At 43.4% G+C, this 23,506-nt stretch overlaps 1 pseudogene; it reads right to left on the bottom strand.

Annotated features, from left to right (window-relative positions):
* LOC148522948 (membrane-spanning 4-domains subfamily A member 4A-like) overlaps positions 1-22,892 on the bottom strand; it is a 32,195-nt pseudogene extending 9,303 nt beyond the window's left edge.
* Between the last annotated feature and the right edge of the window lie 614 nt (positions 22,893-23,506).

Raw genomic sequence — 23,506 nt, 5'->3', positions numbered from 1 at the left:
AAACATTTCACAAGAAAGGAGAGGGAAGTTTTGACCAGAAAGGAATATGAGCCAAGCACAGAAGGATTGTGGGAAAAGTCACCATTGCTGTCACCGTTTTTTCACCCGTTTGGATGGGGGAGGGAGGGCGCCAGACCGGGTCCGGGATGTCATAGGGCAGGCCTGTCCAGAGGCAGATGTTGTGGCCTCTGGACTAGGCACAGGGCTAGGCACATTTGGAGGATTGGCTGATGTTGTGCCAGAGGTGGAGGATCCTGATGTTCCGGCAGGAAGGGAGGTCGGCTCCACCATGTGCTGGCGAACGAGCTGCTCCAGGGCATTGGCGATGCGGATGTTGGCCCTGGTATTATACCAGGGCCTGACCAATGGTCACGTTGGCCGCAGCATTTTGCTCCAGGGCCTCAGCCACCCGTACCAGACTGGCGTCCATCCTCTGCAGAATCTCCATATGGAAATCCGATTTGAAATTGAGTTCTGTGAGGAGGGACACTGCCTGCGAGGGGGATTGCCCTGGACTGGCTTCTGCAGGGTCCTCAGCCGGATGTACTGGTTCCTCCCCTGCAGAGCCAGCAGAAATTCGGCGGCCAAGGCTCCCCTCTGGAGCAGACTCATCTGCCTGTGTCTCTGTTAGGAAAAAAGAGAAAAGCCTCACATTAGAATCTACATATTGGCACAATAACATTTCAGAGTTGATGACATCAAAAGATTTACCTGGGACAACATGAGGAGCCGCAAAGTCTGGCATGTCCGTATCCATGTTTGACACGCCAAACACCTCCACAGGCTGCACACACCCCTGTGCCAGCTCTTCTAAATCCGTCAACTCCAATGACACAGGGGTGGGACCCCCACCTGCCCCCCTTGCATGCCTAGCCCTGTCCGCGAGTTTTTGCTTTAGGCGATATTTGAAGTCGCCCCATCTGTGGGGAAAAATGGAAGCCATTATCCTTTTGTTTAAAATGGTGTTTGTTTTTAGTGGGGGCAAGTGTTTACTTACCGCCGTTTGACATCCCGGGCTAGACGGACATAATCACCCACCCTATTGACAGCAACGGCTACCTCTTCCCACATTCTCCCCTTCTGGCTTAGATTCATATTCCTGTCTGCCTGTGGCAGGATGTCCACACACTTCTGTATCAAAACCTCCATCTCCTTTCTTGTGAAATGTGGCTGCCTTTTTTTTTGGCAGCTTTGGCCGGAATACTGGGCCCAGCAGCCTCTTCCATGTCATCCTCCTCACCTATTTGTGTAAATATTCAGATTTCAGCAAAATCACAACTTGCCCAATCTTATGTTTCAAATTAATCATTGATACAAAATGCATGAAAGACTTACCGCCTGACTCTTGGGCATTGTTTCCCTGGTCTGTCGCCATGTCTGAGGTCCAAACAAGAAATACACCAGAATTTTAATTTGTTTTCGTGACGTATTTATACATGCGTCCTTATTTTGCTGCCGCATCATTGATTGTGCGTTCCTATGATCTCTCCTTAATTTGTGCGGGAAACGAAACACTATTTATGGCTTGGTGTGTCTCGAGTCGAGGTTGCGTTTTTGGATTGTTGGAGGTTACCTTGGCTGGAGTGTATTGTTTGCGTATAAAGGAGTTGGCGGTTGGAGATTATTTTGTTTGGTAGATTTGCGTTTTTATTTTCCGTTCTCTTTTTTGCTTTTTATTTTTTGGACCTCGTTTCTTGATTTGGTAAGTTTTATGAAGTCTAACTTTTGATCAATTGTTGTTTCATTGTGTTTCTTCATTTTTTTAAATTTTGGATCCCTAATTTCATCTATTTTAGCTTTTGATTAATTTCGGACCCAAAGACCTTTTGATTTGGACTCTTATATATTTGCTCTTGGTAAGTCCATTTTTTATCTTGTATTTGTGAACTAATTAGTGCATTTTTACTACTTACTATTGTGACTTGTATTTGCGAACTAATTAGCGCATTTTTACTACTTACTATTGTGACTTGTATTTGCGAACTAATTAGCGCATTTTTACTACTTACTATTGTGACTTGTATTTGCGAACTAATTAGCGCATTTTTACTACTTACTATTGTGACTTGTATTTGCGAACTAATTAGCGCATTTTTACTACTTACTATTGTGACTTGTATTTGCGAACTAATTAGCGCATTTTTACTACTTACTATTGTGACTTGTATTTGCGAACTAATTAGCGCATTTTTACTACTTACTATTGTGACTTGTATTTGCGAATTAATTAGCGCTTTTTAAAATGCTTATTAATCATTTTTATATTTTTGAGGTTGCCCTTTCGCTTTTTGTGCAAACATTTCAACCCATTTTGATGTACTGTGTGCAATGTCGTTTTGCACTTTTGCCAAATGTGTGTTTCGCATATTTTAAGTTTGGTCTAGCACAAAATTTAGAAACAAAAATGCACAGAGTGAAATTTGTAAAATAATTTTTGTGATTAATTTCAGTTTGGACGTATCATGACATTACCCCGGCATGTAAGCAGCAATGGATGGTATCATCAAGCTAAGTTGTTTTGAATTTTCTTTTGGGGTGGGTCCAAAGCCTTACATTCCAATCTTGCCATTTCAGGTTGATCTAGGGCGGATTGTTCTGGCCATGCTCCCGGAAGCCGACCAACCTCAATCTCGTCCCAGGCGTAGGCGTGCAAGGCCCCAGATATTTCGAACACGTGTCACCCTTTTTGGAATGCCCGATGATGAGGTTTTAAGACGCTACCGTCTTCCTCCCAAAATCATAATAGACACTCTCTCATTAATAGAGAGTGATCTTGAGCGGCAAATTGACAGTCCTACAGCAATACCACCACTTACACAATTTATGGCGGTGTTACATTTCTGTGCCTCAGGATCATTTCAAACAACGGTTGGAATAGTGGCGGGCATCTCACAATCCTCCTTTTCACGGATCCTGAGGGCAGTGATGGAGGCACTTTTCAAGCACCTCCATCATTTTATTCAAATGCCTTTGGATATGGTTGCCCTTAGTGTGGCCAAGGCCAATTTTTACCAAATAGCTGGCTTCCCCCACATCATAGGGGTTGTGGATGGTACTCACATACCACTTCAGCCTCCAGCATGGCTGGAGGCCATATTTCGAAACAGGAAACACTATCACTCCCTGAATGTAATGGTGGTATGTGATGCCTCCCTCCAGATCCTGTCCCTGAATGCAAAATTACGAGGAAGTGCACATGACTCCTTCGTCATCCGGCAATCAGGGATATGGCACAAATTAAACAACCTACAAGCTGGTGATGCATGGCTTCTGGGTAAGTGGAGACCTTTAGTACATAACAATGTTAAGCTTGATACACAGTGATCCTGATGTTGTCTATTCTTTTTCACAGGAGACAGTGGATACCCTTGCATGCCCTGGCTGCTCACTCCTTACTTGGCTCCCACACCAGGTCCACAAAGTGAGTTTAATACTGCACTTACAGCCACCAGGCAAGTGGTGGAGCGCTGTATCGGCCTTTTAAAAGGCCGATTCAGATGCCTCCACCGCTCTGGTGGCGAGCTCATGTATTTGCCGGATATGGTTTCGAAAATTGTGGTCCTGTGTGGGATATTTCACAACATCGCCATAAGGAGTGGTGTTCCAATGCAGCCAGGGGATGCCTTACCTGAGGATGGCCCCCCCGAGGTTGGTCGGAGGTCAGTATGTGGGGGGGCCATACGCCATGATGTGGTGGCCCGATATTTTAGGTAATTATTGATCAAACAACAGTGTGTATACCCAATGTGTTCCGTTTTTTTAACGTTCATCTTTTTTATATTAATTCTTGCACCATCTTCTGTTTGTTTGCATAATCTTTGGCACTCCCACGATGACTACTTCCTGCTACCCTTCCAAAACCTTTCTGTGGAAACTTCGGGAATATATTCTGACACCAATATTGCAACGCCATATTTTTTAAATCATGTGGGCATGGACTTTCGTCAACCAGTTCTTGATTTGTTGTGTGTTTGTTTAGTTTTTTTGGTATGTGGAGTTTTTCTGATTATCACTGTGTGTTTTGTTTGTGAGTGACCACTTTGGATTTTGATTTCTGTTGTGAATAAATATTTGGAGAGTGTAATTTGTTTCCTTTTTGGGCACGTTAGAAGCAAGTGTAAACAAACTCCCAAATGTTAATTTTACCTAAGGGGTAACCCAGTAATGAAGCAAGTGGAGCTAAAATGTAATATGTTTTCGGGGTACTAACCAACACAACAAGGAATCGTGTACAATCAGTTGCCTTCGTAAGATTGTCCTGAGCAGTTTGGCCACCAAATAGGAACCTGAAAAATGGTGTAAACTATCATGTTGACCACCACAAAAAAGGAAAATGACATTGGTACTGGGAGGTGTTTCTTGTGCCTGTTTGCATTCGAAATACAACACACAATCTGTAGTGAGTTTCTGGGGCAAACCTTGCTTTAAGAGTCTACTTATGTCAGTGTAAAGAATCTTGGATTTACTCCAAACGCATGAGACAGAGCTTGATTTTAAACAGATTTATTAAGAAACAATTTGTAAAAAAAATAAAAAAAAAACTAATTCCTAAGGAGGACCAACAGATGCTCAAGGCCCTGTATTAGCCCGGTGACCTGCTCCCACATACGGCCCACACAATTCAGAATCTCTTCCCGATGCCTCTGTTCCTCTGTGGGTGACAAAAGTTTGGGGATTAATAAATTGATAATGAAGCAACATTGTAAAAAAACAAAAAACAAGCAAACACAAACTTACAAGCTTGTGGGCCAAAAAAAAATTACACGGATAAAACCCAGAACCCCAAAATGTCGTATGCCAAAAATACAAGGGCCCTAAAAAAAGGCACACAGGTGTGATATGTGTATGGTGACATCAGCAGGAACAGGTAAAGACAACCCCCAAAAATACCCTAAGGCGAAAAAAAGTTTAAAAAAATGGGGACGACACATGATTACATACAAACAGTTTGTGGTGTCCAAAATAAACTTTAAAAACATACCATTCTCCAAAACGAGAGAGCCAGAAGCCACTCCCTGGACCACCTCGGAGGTGGCAACATTGCCCAACCCGAGGGGCAAGGTGTTTTCTTGATCCTGGGAGGGGGTATTTGGAGGAGGGACGGATGGAGGAGAGGGGGAATTGGGCTGGAGGGGAAGTAGGCCTGAAATATCGGCCACAGGGTCTGGGGAGGAGGGGGGAATAGAGGAATTGGTGGTTGGAGAGAGGGGCCGGGACCGGCATCTTGTGTGGCGATGCCGCCGTAGTGTTTGCTGTGCCCCTAAAAAATGACCAAAAAATTGTTGTTAGTTTCAACAGGAAACCAAAAAAAAAAAAAAAAATAGGACAGACATAAAAACATGCACATGCAGATATGACTACAATGACTCAATAGGACAGACATGAAAACATGCACATGCAGATATGACTACAATGACTCAATAGGACAGACATGAAAACATGCACATGCAGATATGACTACAATGACTCAATAGGACAGACATGAAAACATGCACATGCAGATATGACTACAATGACTCAATAGGACAGACATGAAAATATGCACATGCAGATATGACTACAATGACTCAATAGGACAGACATGAAAACATGCACATGCAGATATGACTACAATGACTCAATAGGACAGACATGAAAACATGCACATGCAGATATGACTACAATGACTCAATAGGACAGACATGAAAACATGCACACGCAGTTAGGGCCCACAAGAAAAACTTGAAAACCACAGTCCAGAACACTTACTTTCCGCAATCTGCATGCGAAAGCATGCCAGCAAGCGGGGCGTCCGCCGGTGCAGGTCCGACCACCTGCGCTCCAGCTGGCCAATATGTCGGCGTGAGCCGAAGGAGCGCAGGCGTCGACGTACCTCCGCATATGCGGAACGCTTGCGCCTATTGGAGATGGGTGGAGGCTGACTGGTGATCCTCCTGTCCATCACCTCCGTCAGCACCAGCAGTTCGCGCCTGGTGAATGCGGCGGATCTCATGATGACAATGGTGTTTTTTTGACAAAATATTTTTAATAAAGCACCCCAAAAAAATTTGATTGGCTAATGTATTTGGGAAATTAACAGGACCAATTCTATTGGTTAGTGTATGAGTCATGTGTTCGACAGGGCCAGAAATCTCTTGAGAGTTATGATAGGCTTGATGCAGTGACATGCGTAAGCTAATTTAAATAAAGAAATGAACCACAGAAAAATTGTGGGGAGACAAACAAATAGAACAATTGTTTAATTGGGGCTAACATGTCTTTGGAACAATAAAAGCGAAGGTTTCAGCCGTACGTATTCTGCGAGCAAATACAAACACGGACAAGATTAAAGTTTATTGCATTGTGTTGAAAAAAAATAAATAAATTAAGCTAATTGATATATTGATTGGCATGATACGATTGAGGGAGGTAGGCCGAAAAAACGAGCAGGTAATCAAAATCTGACAGTCCCACTTCCGGTTTGTACTTGTGCGTGCGTTCCCTTCAAGCCATTTCGGGGATGTACGCTCGCTATTTGGCACGCTCGTTAGTCAGAGGAGGGGTCGCCTGAGTTTGGGGCGGATTTTTAGCTGCGTAGGAAAAAACGAGCGAGTGCTTGAATTTAAATATTTTTTTACGTACAGCGAACGTGCGTACGCCCACTTGCGAGTGGGTCTGAATCAGGGCCAATGTCCTCTCCTTGTGAACCTCCTACCTTTAAAGTTGCTCCTTCTCTGATTCTACCTCTGGCTAATCCTCCCTTCCTCTCCATCTTCCCACAAAAGCTCCACCTTGGTCTTCATCGATTCTTGTTGGAGTGTACACATCCTTCCTTGGAGAACAATTAAATACCTTCATTTCATAGCACCACCCCATGATGATGACACCTAAATCTACCTCTACAGAACTTAGCTGTCTCCTTCTTTCCTTATTCACCTTCCAGCTGTCTCTCTCTGCCATGTCCTCATGAATTTACGAGCATTTTCTCAAACTTAGGCCCAGATTTATCAACGGACGATATTCTTGTTTTCACTTGTTATGAATCTTACATGGTGCTCCATCCAAACATCTCCTAATTGTCAAGTGTTTGAATAAATGACAGTTAGGAGCTGATTGGTGGGAGCCCCATTTAAGATTCATAATGACTGATAACAAGAATATCATTCGCTGATAAATTTGGGTCTGTATTTGACCAAAATAGAGCATATCATTTCATCTCCCTTTAAATTCTCACATATCCTTCACCACCAACAACAGTACACTCTGCTCTGTAACTCATGCCCGTACACACTGCTCTGTAACTCATGCCCGTACACACTGCTCTGTAACTCATGTGCGTACACTATGCTCTGTAACTCATATCTGTACACTCTGCTCTGTAACTCATATCTGTACACTCTGCTCTGTAACTCATGTCCGTACACTATGCTCTGTAACTCATGTCCGTACACTCTGCACTGTAACTCATGCCCATACACTCTGCTCTGTATCTCATGCCCGTACACTCTGCTCTGTAACTCATGCCCATACACTCTGCTCTGTAACTCATGCCCGTACACTATGCTCTGTAACTCATGTCCGTACACTATGCTCTGTAACTCATGCCCGTACACTCTGCTCTGTATCTCATGTCCATAAACTCTGCTCTGTAACTCATGCCCGTACACTCTGCTCTGTAACTCATGCCCGTACACACTGCTCTGTAACTCATGTGCGTACACTATGCTCTGTAACTCATATCTGTACACTCTGCTCTGTAACTCATATCTGTACACTCTGCTCTGTAACTCATGTCCGTACACTATGCTCTGTAACTCATGTCCGTACACTCTGCACTGTAACTCATGCCCATACACTCTGCTCTGTATCTCATGCCCGTACACTCTGCTCTGTAACTCATGCCCATACACTCTGCTCTGTAACTCATGCCCGTACACTATGCTCTGTAACTCATGTCCGTACACTATGCTCTGTAACTCATGCCCGTACACTCTGCTCTGTATCTCATGTCCATAAACTCTGCTCTGTAACTCATGCCCGTACACTCTGCTCTGTATCTCATGTCCATACACTCTGCTCTGTAACTCATGCCCGTACACTCTGCTCTGTAACTCATGCCCGTACACTCTGCTCTGTATCTCATGTCCATAAACTCTGCTCTGTAACTCATGCCCGTACACTCTGCTCTGTATCTCATGTCCATACACTCTGCTCTGTAACTCATGCCCGAACACTCTGCTCTGTAACTCAAGCCCATACACTCTGCTCTGTATCTCATGCCCGTAGACTCTGCTCTGTAACTCATGCCCGTACACTCTGCTCTGTAACTCATGCACGGAACACTCTGCTCTGTAACTCATGTCCGTACACTATGCTCTGTAACTCATGCCCGTACACTCTGCTCTGTATCTCATGTCCATAAACTCTGCTCTGTAACTCATGCCCGTACACTCTGCTCTGTATCTCATGTCCATACACTCTGCTCTGTATCTCATGCCTGTACACTCTGCTCTGTAACTCATGCCCGTACACTCTGCTCTGTAACTCATGCCCGTACACTCTGCTCTGTAACTCATGTCCGTACACTCTGCTCTGTAACTCATGTGCGTACACTATGCTCTGTAACTCATGCCCGTTAACGCTGCTCTGTAACTCATGCCCGTACACGCTGCTCTGTAACTCATGCCCGTACACTCTGCTCTGTATCTCATGTCCATAAACTCTGCTCTGTAACTCATGCCCGTACACTCTGCTCTGTATCTCATGTCCATACACTCTGCTCTGTAACTCATGCCCGTACACTCTGCTCTGTAACTCATGCCCGAACACTCTGCTCTGTAACTCATGCCCGTACACTCTGCTCTGTAACTCATGTCCGTACACTCTGCTCTGTAACTCATGTCCGTACACTCTGCTCTGTAACTCATGCCTGTACACGCTGCTCTGAAACTCATGCCCGTACACGCTGCTCTGTAACTCATGTCCGTACACTCTGCTCTGTAACTCATGTCCGTACACTCTGCTCTGTAACTCATGTCCGTACACTACGCTCTGTAACTCATGTTCATAAACTCTGCTCTGTAACTCATGCCCGTACACTCTGCTCTGTATCTCATGTCCATACACTCTGCTCTGTAACTCATGCCCGTACACTCTGCTCTGTAACTCATGCCCGTACACTCTGCTCTGTATCTCATGCCCGTACACTCTGCTCTGTAACTCATGTCCGTACACTCTGCTCTGTAACTCATGCCCGTACACGCTGCTCTGAAACTCATGCCCATACACGCTGCTCTGTAACTCATGTCCGTACACTCTGCTCTGTAACTCATGTCCGTACACTCTGCTCTGTAACTCATGTCCGTACACTATGCTCTGTAACTCATGTTCATACACTCTGCTCTGTAACTCATGTCCGTACACTATGCTCTGTAACTCATGTCCATACACTCTGCTCTGAAACTCATGTCCATACACTATGCTCTGTAACTCATGTCCGTACACTATGGCCCTCATTCAGAGCCGTACGCTCTGAGCAGAGCGCACGCTCTGAATGAGGGCCGGCCTCCATGAAAATGGAGCGTCCTTCTGGATGCTCGTATAACTGTGGGTCACCACCCACAGGCTATACGAGCGTGCATTTTGATGGCCGTGATGGTCGAGACCATCGCGACCATCAAAATTGCGAGCCGGAGCTTGCGGTTGAGGTTTTCAACCTCATGCTCCGGAGTGATTTTGGCTCTATCAGAGCCAAAATCACTCCCACTGACATCACTAGTGATGTCTGTGGGCCGGCTTCTGACGGGAGGCGTTCCCGTGGGAACGCCCCCGTCAGGGAGGCACGCCCCCGGCACGCCTACCAAAGGGGGCGTGCTGTCAATCAACATCGACAGCACGCCCCCTTTGATCAGACACAACGAGCGAAGGACTTTCCTTCGCTCGTCGCGTCTGGCGCATGCGCACGACGGAGCTCCCTCCGACGTGCGCATGCTCAGTCCATAACATCAACCCACTTGCGAGCGGACAGCCGCTCGCGAGTGGGTCTGAATCAGGCCCAATGCTCTGTAACTCATGTGCATACACTCTGCTCTGTAACTCATGTCCGTACACTCTGCTCTGTAACTCATGTCCGTACACTCTGCTCTGTAACTCATGTCCGTACACACTGCTCTGCAACTCATGTCCATACAATCTGCTCTGTAACTCATGTCCGTTCACGCTGCTCTTTAACTCATGTCCATACACTATACTATGTCCATGCACTCTGCTCTGTAACTCATGTCCGTAAACTCTGCTCTGTAACTCATGTTCGTACACTATGCTCTGTCACTCATGTCCGTACACTCTGCTCTGTAACTCATGTCCATACACTATGCTATGTCCATACACTCTGCTCTGTAACTCATGTTCGTACACTATGCTCTGTCACTCATGTCCGTACACTCTGCTCTGTAACTCATGTCCGTACACTCTGCTCTGTAACTCATGTCCTTACACTCTGCTCTGCAACTCATGTCCGTACACTCTGCTCTGTAACTCATGTCCTTACACGCTGCTCTGTAACTCATGTCCGTACACGCTGCTCTGTAACTCATGTCCATACACTATGCTATGTCCATACACTCTGCTCTCTAACTCATGTCCGTACACTATGCTCTGTAACTCATGTCTGTACACTCTGCTCTGTAACTCTTGTCCGTACACTCTGCTCTGTAACTCATGTCCTTACACTCTGCTCTGCAACTCATGTCCTTACACTCTGCTCTGCAATTCATGTCCTTACACTCTGCTCTGTAACACATGTCCATACACTATGCTATGTCCATACACTCTGCTCTGTAACTCATGTTCGTACACTATGCTCTGTCACTCATGTCCGTACACTTTGCTCTGTAACTCATGTCCATACACTATGCTATGTCCATACACTCTGCTCTGTAACTCATGTTCGTACACTATGCTCTGTCACTCATGTCCGTACACTCTGCTCTGTAACTCATGTCCGTACACTCTGCTCTGTAACTCATGTCCTTACACTCTGCTCTGCAACTCATGTCCATACACTCTGCTCTGTAACTCATGTCCATACACGCTGCTCTGTAACTCATGTCCATACACGCTGCTCTGTAACTCATGTCCGTACACTCTGCTCTGTAACTCATGTCCTTACACTCTGCTCTGCAACTCATGTCCATACACTCTGCTCTGTAACTCATGTCCGTACACTCTGCTCTGTAACTCATGTCCATACACGCTGCTCTGTAACTCATGTCCATAAACTATGCTATGTCCATACGCTATGCTCTGTAACTCATGTCCGTACACTATGCTCTGTAACTCATGTCCGTACACTATGCTCTGTAACTCATGTCCGTACACTCTGCTCTGTAACTCATGTCCGTACACTCTGCTCTGTAACTCATGTCCTTACACTCTGCTCTGTAACTCATGTCCTTACACTCTGCTCTGTAACTCATGTCCGTACACTCTGCTCTGAAACTCATGTCCATATACTCTGCTCTGTAACTCATGTCCGTACACTCTGCTCTGTAACTCATGTCCGTACACTCTGCTCTGTAACTCATGTCCATACACGCTGCTCTGTAACTCATGTCCATAAACTATGCTATGTCCATACCCTATGCTCTGTAATTCATGTCCGTACACTATGCTCTGTAACTCATGTCCGTACACTATGCTCTGTAACTCATGTCCGTACACTATGCTCTGTAACTCATGTCCGTACACTCTGCTCTGTAACTCATGTCCGTACACTCTGCTCTGTAACTCATGTCCTTACACTCTGCTCTGTAACTCATGTCCTTACACTCTGCTCTGTAACTCATGTCCGTACACTCTGCTCTGAAACTCATGTCCATATACTCTGCTCTGTAACTCATGTCCTTACACTCTGCTCTGTAACTCATGTCCGTACACTCTGCTCTGTAACTCATGTCCTTACACTCTGCTCAGTAACTCATGTCTGTACACTGGGCCTGATTCAGAGCCGGACGCTCTGACAAGAGCGCTCGCTCTGAATCAGGGCCGTCCTAGCTGAAAATGTAGCGGCCTCCTGGCCGCTCGCATAGCTGTGGGTGACCACCCACAGCTTATGCGAGCAGCCAAAAAGATGGCAGCGATGGTCTAGACCATCGCAACCATCGGCCTTGCGACGAGACCCTTGTGGTAGGTTCTCATCTGCCGCAAGCCCGGAGTGATTTTCGCTCTATCAGAGCCAAAAACGGTCCCACTGACATCACTAGTGATGTCAGTGGGGCCGGACCCAGACAGTAGGCGTTCCCATGGGAACGCCTCCGTCTGGGCAGCCACGCCCACCAAAGGGGGCGTGCTGTCACACACCATCGACAGCACACCCCCTTTGGTGCGAGACCAATGCGCACTTGGGCACCATCGACCCGCTTGCGAGCGCGTCTGAATTAGGCCCACTATGCTCTTTAACTCATGTCCGTACACTATGCTCTGTAACTCATTTCCGCTGCAAGCGTATTATCCTTGACTTCTCCCTTGCATTCAGTTCCTTTCCCAAACCTCTTCCTTCCTCCTTCGCAAAATTGCAATGTTCTGTATGGGGTCTATTTACTAAGCCTCAGATGGAGATAAAGAGAACGGAGATAAAGTACCAGCCAATCAGCTCCTAACTGTCATGTCACAATGTCACAGACTGTGTTTGAAAAATGATAGTTAGGAGATGGTTTCCTGGCACCTAATCTCCGTTCACTTTATCTCCAAGGCTTAGTAAATAGACCTCTCTGTCACCTATTATTACAGTTTGTCTTATGCATTGTACTATGCATCTATAGTCTATAGTCTAGCTTTTAGGTTGTCATTTGCTGCTTTTGTTTCCAGTTTGTCCTCATTTTTATCTATTCTGTGTAGTGTAGTCTTTTTTATATGTGCTGTAATCTCCTTTGTACAGTGCTGCAGATTTAAGTGGCACCTTATAGGAAACATTAACATTAACACCATTATGCCTTTCTACATGTGTCAATAAAGTTGGATACCACCAGGCACATAACTAGTTTTTGAAGGCCCCATAGCAAAAGTTTGTAAGAGCCCCTATGTACCACCCAATGGTGAAAAATGTATACAACACATGCAACTTTGACAAGGAAGATGGGCCTCCCTCAGCTCTGCGCCCCATAACAGCTCAACTCCTTGCACCTATGGTAGTTATGCCCATTGATACCGCTGCTCTACACTTTTTTCATTTAAAATGAGTGATAAAACTCTTTGTGTATGATAAATGGTGCTCCAGCCAATCAGCTCTCAACTTTGATTTTTCAAACAGATGACAGTTAGGAGCTGATTGGCTGGAGTTTTATCACTCATTGTGAATGATAAATCTCGTTGGTAAATGAGGCCCTAAGGCGAGATGGGAGACTGGGGGGCCTGATTCTGAGTTGTTACTCACTGCCGATATCGGAAGCAGTTGAGCGATTTTTTTCTTCTGCGCATGTCACACTGCGCACACGGATCTCAGAAATGAGTTGGAAATGTAGTGGGCGTTCCTGGGTGGTGACGGGGAGGCAACTTAGCGCATGCACAGATATGGTCCGTTTTATAGGCGTGTTATGGGAATGTCATAGACATGTCACTGAAAGTGATTGCGGTCTATCACTCACATAGTAGACCATACTTGGATGGAGAAACTGTATCTACCATAGGACTGGTGTAAGATTAATGGATGCGACCAATGGCTCGTCTAAATAGGCATCAATCAGTATTTCAGCATCTATGGACGCTGACAGTGGGCGTCTCAGTACTTGCACACTTGGATTCATAGCAATACACCAGGGAAGGACTTTGTAGTGGAGTTTGCATAAATACACAGATGGGCACCTAAACACCAACAGATGCAGACACAGAAGCCTCTGCATCTCAGGGGCAGGATCAGCCCCTGAGTCAGATGCATGCTCAGACACATTGAATATGGCCATACATTGCTTTCCATCTGTATTATTAGCCCGCATACGCCTGTGTGTAACATGGGCAATGTGAAGTGGTTAAGTGTTAATGGTGCAACTGACACACTCTGGGGAACATTTACTAAATCTTCTAAAACAGACAAGTAGTTGTTTTGCCCATATCAACCAATCATATGCTATCATTTTCTAGAATGCAAAAGAAAAATGATAGCCATAATAACATGATTGGTTGCTATGGGTAACACCGTCACTTGTCTGTTTTTCAGAAGGTAATCTACCCTGAGTGAAATACATGCTGGATCATGCCATTTGTCACATATCAATGTGCTCTATCCATAGACTGTATAGTATGCATATAAGTTGTGTAACAGTTCAGAAGGGTCAGGCCATGCTATGATTTACCAATTGGGCATAATATAACTGCAATATACCTGTATATATCATGTTTCTAATACCCCTTTTCCACTGCCAGCAATAGCCCGGGTTATTGTGTAGTGTGAAAGGGCAGGGTTGAAATAAGCCGGCTTTTCGACCCTTGTCACGAGCATGGTTGAATGCGGGTTCAACCCGGCTCATGAAGCAGTGTGAACGGGTAACCCGGGTCGATGCATAGGGAGAGCCGGTGCATGCAGATGATCTCATCGCCAAGCACCGGCTCTCCCGGCATTAGTGCTGGGTTTTGCCGCCGGTTTGTAAGGTGTCTCAGCCGGGTCACAATGGGGTCGTGAGCATCATCCCGGGTGCGACCCGGCAAAGCAGTGGAAAAGGGGTATTAGTAGAAAAAAAAATGTAAACTATGTCTGTGCTGAATAACACTTACAATTAATGTATAGCAGTCAATATATGTACAGTCCAAAATAGCCCAATAATCAACTGCGTAATCCACAAAGGAAAATATTAGTCCAAACGCACTGACAACTGATGTTATGATGTTCAAGGTGAGAGATCCTTTAACCTGTAAAAAAAAAAAAAAAGGACAAGAACACAATTGAAAATGGAAAATTTCTAAATACTGATCACAAATTGCAATTTTTTGTTTTAATGATTAAACATTTTTTTTTTAAATTATCGAACATGATTTTATGGGAAAAAATGTTGTTCAATGTTCAGAACATTGCAGCCATCGCAACTTTTAATTCCACAGTGGCTGCTCCTCTGAGTGATTGGCAGCATGGCAGACACTGGGGGAGAGTGCAGGGATGCAGAGGAGCTAGGCGGTGTCCTTGCTAGTGGGCAGCACAGACCGCCTCACAGCACTGAGGTTGTGGGTTTGATTCCCACTATGGCCCTAACTGTAGACCGCCTCACAGCTCTGAGGTTGTGGGTTTGATTCCCACTATGGCTCTAACTGTAGACCGCCTCACAGTTCTGAGGTTGTGGGTTTGATTCCCTCTATGGTCCTAACTGTGTGAAGTTTGTGTATTCTCCCTGTGCTTGCATGGGTTTCCTTCAGGTACTCAGGTTTCCTCCCACACTACAAAAATGTACTGGTAGGTTAATTTGCTCCCTACAAAAAAAAACCCTAGTGCAGCTAGTGCAGGGGTTCCCAAACTTTTTAGAATCACAGCGCCCTAGAGAATCAGAATTTTTTCCAAGGCACCCCTTGGTCAGAAGTTGAGAAATTCAGCTAAAATTAAATGAAGTAAATTGTGCTTCTATGTCACCCTTAGGGTCAGTTATGTGGTGGCTGACAGGGCTGCTCTTCTTATTGTCCACATATTTTTTGATTGGCAACCACCAGCACTGGTTTTATCTATCACACTGATTAAAAAAATTTTTGTTTGGTACTGGACCACTAACCTGAGGAACTCCTGTAAGTGCCCTGAGGCACCCCAGGGTGCCACGGCACACAGTTTGGGATCCACTACCCTAGTGTGTAAGTATGTGTGTGTACACGTGTTAGGGAACTAACTTAGATTGTAAGCTCCACTGGTGCAAGTATTCTCTGTAAAGCACTGAGGAATATGTGTGTGCCATATGGATTACTGGTAATAATGGCGGGGGCTGCTGGAAGATTATCTATGGGTGCCATGCCATTTTCCTGGTGTATTGTGAAGCACTGCCACTGCCCATGTGGGACTCCAGAGAGGTAAGTTTTGTAGAATATGGGTGCAGGGTGTGTGGTGTGTGGCCCATGGACCCAGGGGGTGCATGTGCTCTTCATACCCTACACCCATTATAGATACACCTCCACTTGAATACTTTAATACACCATGTGCCAAATTCCAGTCAAGAATGCCTAGTTAGTTTGTTTTGGTGATAGACTTAGCAAACAATCACAACTAACCAGTTTTATGTAGAACATAAGAATAAGCTTACAGTACCTTTTATGCTTGCCTACTGTTGAAAATGCATTTCAGGGAGATTGTGAAAGTAACACCTATGAGTGCGGTGGTAAAGTGGGCGTGTACTGCTACATCTGAGGGGCGTGTCATAACACTGACTTACATCCAAATGTAAATGAGCCCCAAAGCAATTAGTAAGATCTATTTGTTGATAAAAACACACTGGTAATTATCAGAGAATGCATGTAGCCATAGGGATCATTGTGCCTTATAAATAATGCAGGGAAATGATACTAATGTATATATCTCAGTTATTATATATATATATAGTAGGGATGTGCAGGCTCGGATAGGTTCGAGTTTGCACGTGGAGTTCGGATTTTTCCCTCCAAAAAAACGGAACTCAGAACGAGGCAAAACGTCATCTTACATGGACGAACATCATCATTCCTGGACAAAAGACCAGGAATGATGATGTTCGTCCATGTAAGATGACGTTTTGCCTCGTTCTGAGTTCCGTTTTTTTGGAGGGAAAAATCCGAACTCCACGTGCAAACTCGAACCTATCCGAGCCTGCACATCCCTAATATATATATATATATATATATATATATATATATATATATATATATATATAAAACTGCATCATAATGTGGGTAAGGTGCAATCAGGGAGATTGTCAGGCTCTTCAGGGAGATTGCTGCTATTTCAGGGAGAGTTGGCAAGTATGCTTGCTTTCAATTTTGTAACCTGTCATTTACTGATTTATATTAACATGAAACGCTGCTGTCTGCGTCTGTGTGTTTAAATGGTAGGGATGAGAGATTATAAAATCCATTTGTGCTGGAATTAAATTTAGGCAGCACTCTGTATAGTATTGTGTAATATGTATTCTCTACATGCAGATGTGTCCACATACGTCTTACTTTCTTGCACGTTAAACAGCCCTTCTAGTTGTGCCATGCCGTGGCATGACTTGAAAGCGCAAATCCTCTTTTATTCTGAAATTATGCACACAAATGCATCTTATTTGCACAGCTGTGCTAATAGGACGCACAAGAAGCTTCTGTTGATTACAATGATATGCGGCATGCCTACATTCTGTGTGCGACTGCATCTACATGTGAAATGCTACGTTACAGTATAACAGTCGCTGAAACTGTAACGTAGCATTTCACATACAGATCCAGCCGCAGTTGCACACAGAGCATACTGTAGGCATGCTGCATATCATTGTAATCAGAAGAAGCTGCTTGTGAATTCTATTCACATCACTGAGCAAATAAGATGCATTTGAAGGCAAAAAGTTGCACGAAAATACGCTCAGTGCTACCGAGTTTCAAGGGCGCTCACACGTTATGTTTAACACGACTTGTGGTGCATGGAGGTAAGATGTATGTGGACACATTTGTAAATAAAGATTTAAAAATAAAATAAATGAGATGTAAAGATTAACAAAAAGGGCCAGACAGACCAATAGTACTGGAGGGAGAGACAGAGATTGCATAGTGGTCATGGAAGGTTTGCCTGGTTGATGTCTGGGCCCTCCTTTGGCGGAAAGCGGGCATTAGGCTACTCTATGAAAAAATAATCTCATTATTTTGAACATGAACATGGAGCCCTTTTTAAGGCACTGTTTAGTTTGCTTTCTTCTGAGGTTGTATTCACTTGTCCTTTAGAGCGCCATTTGCACTTTCTAATTAAACTGGATAAATCAGGTGCACGGTTCAATTTATGTCAAGTCCAAGAATAGATAAACAAGTCATAAAAGTTCGACTTGGCAAAGGCAGAAAACCCCAAACAGGTGGCTGGGTGCAAAGAACACACAAAAGTATCTCACACAATTATGAGTAACACAAACATTTTGCACATTGAAAGAGCTGTAAAACAATGTCATATATGTAACCCAGTAACCCATAGTTAATGTTAGTGCCTCCACCCAAGCTATTGTATATAGATTAGTGATATTAATTTACCCTTTCACAATATAATTGCTTGGGTACACCTACTGTAAACCTTGAAAGTCTCTAGTGTACTTCTGCAGGTACTAATAATAATATACCTGTTTTCGTAGGTAACACCATGAATGACATCTGGAGACATCTCAGGTAAGTAATACACTTAGAATAGCATATAGACTTTTCTCTTTTGAACAAATATATATTCAGATAAATATACGTTAAACCAAAAAATGGTGATGCGCTAATCAGAAAGGGTAATGTTCGCAATATGGCAGAAACAAGAATTCAGGACACCATCTGTTTAAATCAATACATTTTATATTATAAATACGTATACTGTACATCAATATCTAAAACTAAACATATATAACTTCTATATTTAATGCTACTGACAACATTTTGCAGAGTAAGATATGGACAGCCTCAAACATGAAAAGAAAAATATTATTTATAATCAGTAGCAAACTGTTTCAAAATAATATTAATTTGTCAGTGATCTCACCACACAAAATAACATATTACGGAGTCCCGATCATTGAGTGCTGGATGGATGAACAAGTCCTCTTATTACGCACATTTTGGGATTTTACTCCTAGTTGTTTGGTGGAAGTATTTGAGCCTTCAGATAATTGGAACCTCTATGCACGTTCCTGTTGTATGGAGCGTCTGACATCTACAGCCCCTCAGGCCGGACGTCACTAATGATCCTCCGGGATCAACCAGGTCTCCGCCTAGACCAAAAGTGGGACTTATCGCTGGTGAGTAGGGGTATGCACTCTGGAGGGGGGAACTGTATTCTGACTGATCCTGCCAACGTTCTCTATTTATACACTTCCCTCACTAACTGCCTCGCGGCCCCCTGACAGGCTTCCCGCTCTGATCTCGAGCTACCTCAGGATTTTACCTCCAGCCATTCCAGTATTTTCCATAAGTGATGTCATATTACACTTTATGCACATACAATTCCCACAATCAGGCCCTACCTCTATACCACTACAGTATATTACCAACATAAACATTTATAATAAACAGTAAAGTGATACCCTTAGTACTACTAATCATTTTAAGGCTAACTATACATTATAACTGTATACAGAGTATATACTAATATAAACAAGATACAACTCATCAATATACCTTCCCGGTCTTATTACAGCGTATTAGAGTAAATAAAATTCACCAAGGGGTTACATATACTTGTTATCCATCAACTTACCAGTTGTATTGAGGCTCTAGAATGACCCGCAACTGACAGAGATCCTGCAACGATGTACTGTAAAAACATGAGCATGCAACATGTCAGAAGACAAGCATATTGGACAAAAAGTAGTTAAACTGAACACTATAGGAGTTGAACATAAATCCATGTGCACTAAAATAAATGTGACATTTTGTCATACTCTGCATGTGAAAATCCATTCCTGTATTTTGAGTTGACTGTATCTTATGATTGCGTTCACTTGCGCTATGAAGGCTGGTTAATGGCATTCATATATAGGAAGAGATTTATCAAAACTTTCAGAGAGATAAAGTACAGAGAAATAAAGAACCAACCAATCAGCTTCTACTTGTCATTTTACAGGCTGTGTTTGCAAAAATGACAGGAGATGATTGGTTTGTACTATACCTCTCTACACTGAGGTATATTTACTAAAGGTTTATTTTAAAAAAATTTAAACAAATCAAAATTGATGTCGTGTTTCTGCGGCAAAATCACATATTTACTACAAGACAATTTTTGATTTATGGACCCATTTAAGTTGGTAATACCGCTCATTGTTAAGTACAGTTTTTCATAAAATTTAACTGGGAGTCAGTAAACAAAATAGCACTGCTGAAAAGCATCAGAAAAATAGTGCTATAAAGGGATATTAAATAGCAGAAGCAGCTTTTACATATGTAATGAGTTAAAAATCTCTTAAAACTCAGTGAAAAATGGGGTTTTGGTTTTTTGTATTAATAAATTTGTAATTTAGCCCCAGAAATAAATCAATTTTGATCGATTATTAGAAAATATACCCCTTTATCTCTCTCCAAGCTTTGATAAATCTTCCCCATAAATTTCAATTCAGTAAGGGCATAGACACAAGTCCTTTAGAGATACAGCCAATTTTCAGATATGCTTTTTAGCATGTGTATTTTTCTGTGCTGATGATGATGACACACGCATGTTCATTTTATTTGCATATCTATATGCTGGATATTAAGTTACTTACATCTCTAAATCTATGCTACTAAGTATACAGGGGTCTATTTACTAAGCCTTGGATGGAGATAAAGCACCAGCCAACCAGCTCCTAACTGTCATTTTTCAAATACAGCCTGTGACATGACAGTTAGGCACTGATTGGCTGCTATTTTACCTCCGTTCGCTACAGTATATCTCCATCCAAGGCTTAATAAATAAACCCCATAGTCACAGAATCAGAAATGTATGGAACATATTTAATTTTTTTGCATACAATAAAGCATACTTACCGACTTTCCAAACATCCTCTACAGGAGCAGCCCGGACAGGAGACTCTGCTGTTGGATTCGGGAGGCGGGGCTAGACTGTATATGTCATTAGGTCCTGCAGCTGGTATTTAACATAAATTTACCTGTTCAGCAACGTCCTGTGTTATACCCCTCCTCGGTGATGCCGCTGACAGCCTACAGCCGTCAGCAACGGGCTGTTGTGTCATGCATGACAGCCGCCTGTGTATGCGAATTATGCTTTCACCTAGCCTGGAAGACTTCGCTGAAGCTGGAAAGACTTTTGCTGAGTTCCTATTGCTGGCAATGGGGACGGTACCGCTAATGCCATCAATAGGATCCCTCCCAGTGTCCCCCGTGGGGCGCTCGTCATTCTGCGCATACACAGATGGACACCAGAGGGACTTCTGGATCATATACCCGAAAATCCCTCTATTGCAAAGGACAGTTCTTGGGAGAGCTGTCCTTTGCGATTGTAATCACATTTCTAGGTACTTACCGGCGTTATTAATGCCAGTATGTACCTGATAAGTGGCAGAATGTACTGCATCAACGATGCAATGCTTAGTACATCTAGCCCATAATGTCCATATTTAATATAAAGAAATGTACTGTATATTTATTGAGTTTTAAAATACAATGCAAATGTTACAAGATGCTATCTTAGTGTTCCATGACCTGTAAAAATACATTTAATTCTTTGACTTCATCACAGTACTTACAAAAACTGCTCCCCAGAATGGGATTCTACTGATTATTGTTATATTGGCCGCAACGAAGAACATGCCAATACCTAGAGCAATGTGTATGATGCCCAAAACAATCAGGGTGACCTAAAGATAAAACAAAAGATGGCGGTTATAATTAAGGTGCCTTCACTCATCTGTTTCTTTAAGGGCCTATTTATGGAGCCCAAAAATGTGATAAATCCTTCAAAAACAGTCAATTGCAAAATTTTTGGGCTTTTGTGCTATATACAGGAACAAGGGGGTACGTTAGCTGATATCTTCTGTGGTCCCCTTTTACATTCTCAAATGCAGTCCACATAGGTTTCTATAGGGTCTGTACAAATGCCCCATTTACCAAGCCTTTTTGGAGTTTGGTCCTGACATTGGGCCTTATTCAGTGTTGTATGGTAATGCAAATGCATTTGAGAATTGTGTTGCTTAGCAACTGCTAAAATATGCTAAAGCATCAGCCAGCAGAATTTCTATTGAGACACCCACTTGAGTCCTCAAAGCTGTCCGCAACTGGGTACACAAACGCAGCACTGGACGCAGATCCGGAAAACATTGACTCCTTAAGTCTTTGGTCACTCAGAATGGGCGTCGCAACTGAGACACTGGAGCTTTGTTCTCTGCGTGCGCGATCGCAGGTGCTGGCGAGTACAAGCCAAGGAAACAGCCCCGACAAGCCCGCGTTTTGGGTGGAATTCCCCGTAACCACCCACAAAACACTCTCTTCTTGTCAATCAATTGTGAGTGAATTCTCACAGCGAGCGCGATCACAATTAATTCGCTGTGGATGGGCAATGCGGCTGTGACACACGCGCAGACCACCATTTATTGCTCAACTGCGTGATCATCGGAATAGTGTTCAACTCTGAATCAGGCCCATTGTTAGCCCATTATAGCCTATGGGTTACATTTTGGTATATTTTTCAGATCCTTAACCAGTAAATGCCATTACCTGCAGGGACCCAGTGATGTAGTTGGATGTTTCTGCCAATAAGTATCCATGACGTAGAAAAATTAGAAGTCATGAAGGTTTAGTTAGGGGAAATATAAAAGCTACTGAAAAGTCTACTTTACCTTAAACATTAGTGCTAAGCACTACTAAATATAAATCAGCAAAGCAAGCAGAATAATGAAAGCACTTGAAAATCATACTTTAGAGATTTAGAATATAATAAAACTCATAAAAAAAATTGGGATGAAAAAAAAATCGCTCAATCTTACCCCCAGACCAAATGGTTTACCCTTCTGAAATGTCTGATGGAAGGCAGGTGATTGTGGAGTCTGTGAGGCAGCATTTCCATTCCACTGCTGAATGACAGGAAGGTTATGAAACTGTTGTACAGGAGGGGCATTCCACATCTGAGAGGTAGGAGGGGCATTATACCCAGGGGCACCTGGAGGGGGATTCCATTGTGCATTCATATGGGGGTAATTCATCTGTTGGGCAGCAGGAGGTGCATGCAATCCATTGTTGTCCTCTCTGTTGGCTTCAATTCCAGGAGATGACATGATGTGATCTTACTGGCAAAGAGAGAAAAATATTTTATGTCTGAGGAAAAGAAAACTAAAACATGACTCAGAAAAAATAACCATAATGTATTTCTCTGTAATATATTAAGAACATGGGGTATATTTATCAAGCAGTGAAAAGCACAGAGAAGTGGACCAGTGAAGAAGTTGCAACCAATCGGCTCCTAGTTATTATTTTATAGACTGTACTTAATAAATGCTACTTCAAAGCTGATTGGTTGCTCTGGGCAACTTCTCCACTGGCCCACTTCTCTGTGCAGTTCACAGCTTGATACATTTTTTATTTTTATTTATATTCATTATTTTTTCATTAACCGTTACTTATATAGCGCAGCATATTCCTTTGCGTTTTTTAATTGTATATTCCGTTGCGCTTTACAATTGTGATACATAGACCTCATTGTTTCCAGAGCTTCCCTGTGTGCTCATGTGGTTTCCAAGAATTAGGACTCTGCATGCATTCTAATTAACGGAAATGGAGGGAGGGGGTATAGCCTCGCAATTATTGTTACTTGACCTGGGTCACCACACAGGCCACAAGGTCGAGGGAGCACAGGTGCTGCCTGTTGCCTCATATTTACAACTTCACTGGC

The sequence above is a fragment of the Taudactylus pleione genome, unplaced genomic scaffold (assembly GCF_031769625.1).
Source record: "Taudactylus pleione unplaced genomic scaffold, aTauple2 ptg000136l, whole genome shotgun sequence".
NCBI lineage: Eukaryota > Metazoa > Chordata > Amphibia > Anura > Myobatrachidae > Taudactylus > Taudactylus pleione.
Note: the sequence above shows the minus strand (reverse complement) of the source record. Positions and strands in the feature narration are given on the sequence as shown.